Source organism: Denticeps clupeoides, chromosome 8, assembly GCF_900700375.1.
Source record: "Denticeps clupeoides chromosome 8, fDenClu1.1, whole genome shotgun sequence".
NCBI classification, from domain to species: Eukaryota; Metazoa; Chordata; class Actinopteri; order Clupeiformes; family Denticipitidae; genus Denticeps; species Denticeps clupeoides.
The window spans coordinates 5,095,589-5,099,819 of record NC_041714.1 but is presented as its reverse complement, the minus strand read 5'-3'; the positions used below and the strand labels follow the sequence as shown (position 1 = coordinate 5,099,819).

The 4,231-nt window shown below is 43.0% G+C and overlaps 1 long non-coding RNA gene and 1 other non-coding gene across 2 annotated transcripts; both read right to left on the bottom strand.

The window, feature by feature from the left end:
- Positions 1 to 300: 300 nt before the first annotated feature.
- LOC114796232 (5S ribosomal RNA) lies at positions 301 to 419 on the bottom strand. The gene has a single exon (XR_003750635.1). It is a non-coding gene; the product is annotated as a 5S ribosomal RNA (ribosomal RNA).
- Positions 420 to 2,060: 1,641 nt separating this feature from the next.
- Positions 2,061 to 3,272, bottom strand: LOC114796164 (uncharacterized). Its single transcript, XR_003750613.1, has 2 exons — positions 3,209 to 3,272; positions 2,061 to 2,484 (listed from the first exon to the last, which is right to left on the bottom strand). It is a non-coding gene; the product is annotated as an uncharacterized LOC114796164 (long non-coding RNA).
- Positions 3,273 to 4,231: the final 959 nt, after the last annotated feature.

Sequence of the window (4,231 nt, the reverse complement as noted above, 5' to 3'; positions counted from 1 at the left end):
GCCTCCCATTTGGGGAAGACAAAGAGGGTGGGCAGTCCTTTAAAGTGAAGTGATTGTCACATGTGATACACAGCAGCACAGCACACGATGCACACAGTGAAATTTGTCCTCTGCATTTAACCCATCACCCTGAGTGAGCAGTGGGCAGCCATGACAAGCGCCCGGGGAGCAGTGTGTGGAGACGGTGCTTTGCTCAGTGGCACCTCAGTGGCACCTTTGCGGATCGGGATTCGAAACGGCAACCTTCTGATTACGGGGCCGCTTCCTTAACCGCTAGGCCACCACTGCCCCAACAGTTAAAGCTTACAGCACCTGGTATTCCCAGGAGGTCTCCCATCCAAGTACTAACCAGGCCCAAGCCTTCTTAGCTTCCGAGATCAGACGAGACCGGGCGTTCTTGGGCTGGTATGGCCGTAAGCCATACGGCTGATACTTCACACGTTGCCGTCAGACAAAAGGCATGTAAAACAGGGGTGCAGAATCTTCACCCACAACCGTCGATGACAAAAGGCATGTAAAACAGGGGTGTCGAATCCTCACCCATAACCGTCGACACAGGAATGTCACACCTCCCCCTGCAGACATCTGTTATGCAAGGCAAAAAGCAGGCTCCCATGATGTCCATTCTTACAGAGCCTAGCAACTCCAATTCACTACCCTGGCCTGGGAAAGGGATGGTAGGAACAGCAGTGAGATCAACCCATCTCCTTACAATTACAGCCTTTAAGCCATTGTCCAGAGTGTCTTACAATCAGTAGTTATTGGATCAACTCAGAGTTAAGTATATAGCTCAGGGGCACAATGGTAGTAAGTGTGGCTTGAACCCCAGCTGAATTTTTGGTTCTAGTTTGCAAGGCACTTGGTTCACACATTTAGTGTTATACAGTTATTCTATAATTGTGTTACTTTATGTATTAGGACATTTTTACAATTATGATTCAGCAATCGTGTAACATGATTTTGGTTGTCTGTGGCAATATGTGAACTGGGCTTTCACTTGGGTGCAACAGCTCTTACTGTGGTCAAGCATAATTGGCAGTACAGTAATCCTAAGAAAAGGTCAGATCTATGATGCACAACGAAGTAAGACCAAGAATTGCAGTGTATCCTTGCTTTGCTAAAGGTCAAATAGAACAACTAGGTGGCCTTTCTATCTCCACAAAGTGGCACATAGCTCAGCTTTCTCCAAAGAACATTCTAGAATAAAATTGCATGAACTGCTACTAGTTTTCAGATCGCTGAATTATATCCATCTAGGGCTCAATAACCATATACACCATGTTTTACACCAATGTAGTTTACCATTGATTGGTGCAGGGGACAAAGACCATTAGGCTGATTGAACTTTATTGCACGCTTTTAATATTACGCTGCTTTAGTTAAAATTAATTCTAAAAAAGCTTGATCTGCAAAGGCCACCCTGCATCTGTTGTGAAAATATGTCTAAGGAAATAAGACAAAGTTGAATGATACACTCACCTGTCCTTCAGTAAAGTTTGTTGAGCAATGACGTAAATAACAATTCAGTAAATGTTCATTTTATATTCTCTCTGGGACTTTGTTTATTGCCTCCTGTGTTACTGCTTAATTAGACATGCAAATTTAAATAACTGGGTCTTTGGAGATGAAAGCCTCAAATGTGTGTTTTCTACTTGTAAGATGTGTTATGTTTCCTTTTAGAAAAAAGAAATGTTTTGAGTTCAGAAAGATTTTTTATATTAAAATTACTGAAACTTTACAGAATAAAGAATGTTGACATAAATTGTTGAACTGAAGTGATTGTCATTGTGAAACACTGCAGCACAGCACACAATGACACGACAAAATGTGTCCTCTGCTTTTAACGATCACCCTTAGTGAGCAGTGGACAGACGAGGAGGAGCATTGTGTGGGGACAGTAGTTTGCTCAAGGGGACCTCAGTGACACATTGGCGGTTCAGGATTTGAACCAACAACCTTCTGATTACAGATCCGCTTCCTTACCTGCTAGGCCACATAAAAAAAAAAAACACAAATATCAGCACACAGCCCATACTGCAGCGCAGAGAATTGTGCATCTCTTTATGTTTTGTGTGTGTTTTTATTTATTCACAGCAACACATTCTGATGGTGATCTGCTATGGATTTGACAGAATATGGTAATGGAATGTCCTCTAAATACATAGAATAATACATTGCATCACAATTAGCTTACATTCTGCTCAGATGTATGGTTTATGTTAATCTACTGTTAAAAGAGGCACTTGTAAATAATTTATTTTATTTTAGGAAACATTTTCAGGCAACAATGGGTAACTTGTGTAACAATGTGTAAGACTCTGTGATGAGATTCAGTGTAGGATAAAGGATAAAAAGTCCAGGTGTTGTAAGGTTATGACTCTCTCATAGGCTTCATAGGTACCAGGTTATAATGACTTGATGCCAGTGTTTTCCAGCTCAGTTCTTGAAGGATCATCAGTGCTATTCCCATGGACCATGTAAGGCCTGAAAACACAAAATCAGAGAGAAATTATTAACGATTTATGTCTGTGTTTCACAAAGCATGAATTACCTCTGTGAAAACAGGGGATATTTGCATCACGGTCGACTGGCTCTTTTGCAGAGCAGAGTTTATTCAGGAGTAGGTGTTCAGACAATGTGGAAATGGAGATGAGTACACCACTGGCACACAAAGTGCCCTGAATGGCCAAAATCGTTGCTTGGTGTATACAAATTGCATGATAATAAGTGGTCATTCAGCAGGAGAGTGCACTACACTGGGGGAAGCAAAGAAATCAAAGATTAAATAATTTTTTACCATTAGGTTAGACATAGTGTTGCTAACGCAATATTATATATTCTATCATTAAAATCAGCACTAATATTAATTGAAGTCATAGAAGTAGGATTGTCATGGCCAACGCGCCTCCAGCCCGCTAGAGGGCACCTCACCAGCCTGGGAGACGACGACCCGGAAGAGGAAATGGAAGCGGGCGGTGGCAAGTATAAAAGTGAGGTAACCCCAAGGAGACACGCCCGCTCTTTGTATGAGTTTACTCGCCAGAGACGCTAGCTCTCTCACCCCGACCTAAGATAATTGTAATTCCTGTAATACGACCTTCGCCTGCCCACGACTTCGAGAATTGCCTGATCCCCTGGAAACCACGAAAGGAACCCAGACCGGAACTTCCTGGCTACAACCTCTACCTGCCCCTGACCTTGAACCTACCTGACCCATCGGTTAAGACGGGATTCCTGCCGCCCAAGACCTACTCCCGTCCAGTCCAAGATCCCGGACCATCCCGAAACCCGCCGTCTTCCGGTTCTCCTCTGCCCCGGTCCTTCCCAAAGATCCCGAACTGACTCCCCGCTGCGTTGCAGCGCGTCCATTGCTTCCTCATTCCTCGCCGGTCAGGCGCCCCCGGTCCTCCTGCCCCGCTCGCCCAGTGTCCTCTACCGGTATGACGGCTTATCCCCACGCCCAAAGTATGTCTGCAAGTACGTCATCGAATTCCCCCTGTGACAAGGATATATAATATGCACAACAACACATTTGTTGGTGTCAGGACCCGGACTTTGGGAGGTGCAGGAGATGCTCCGGTCCCGTATTCCAGACCAGAGTTTTGTATTGCGTGTATGTGTGCCTTTGATTTCCTAATTTCCTTTTCCTTGAATATATTTCCCTGTATACGTCATTGCTGTGTATTGTCCTTGTGCCATGTTTTAGTAAACCCTGTCTTGCAAACGCATGCGTCCTCCATCTCTGCCACGTTGCCTGCCCCGTAACAGTTGCATTAAATCATCAGAAATTTGTAAAATCTTGTAACTGCAACCCTTCGTGGTAAATCATAACGTTCGGTGTGTTTTTTGAGGTTATACCACAGGTTTCATGTTAATGTCTGTTTTGCCTAAACGTAAATAAAACATTGAGAAATAAGTGTGACTAGATTAAATGAAATGAGTGCAATAAGATTGTGGTCCTGCCCATCACCCCTCTGTGCAAAATGCCACGATTGCAAAATAGAAAATTAAAATATATTACAAAAATGTAAAGATTATTAATACACATAATGCAAAATAAATACATAATAAATACCAATCTGTACAAGAGGTGCAAAACAAGTCAAATAAGCTTCCAGTTCAGATCCAGGTAAACATTGACTCACACTTCAGTAAAATCATTTCGTCTATAAATCGAACTTTGAGTCCAAGTTTGAAGAAGGTCATTTCCTCTAGGTCCTTTACCCTGATT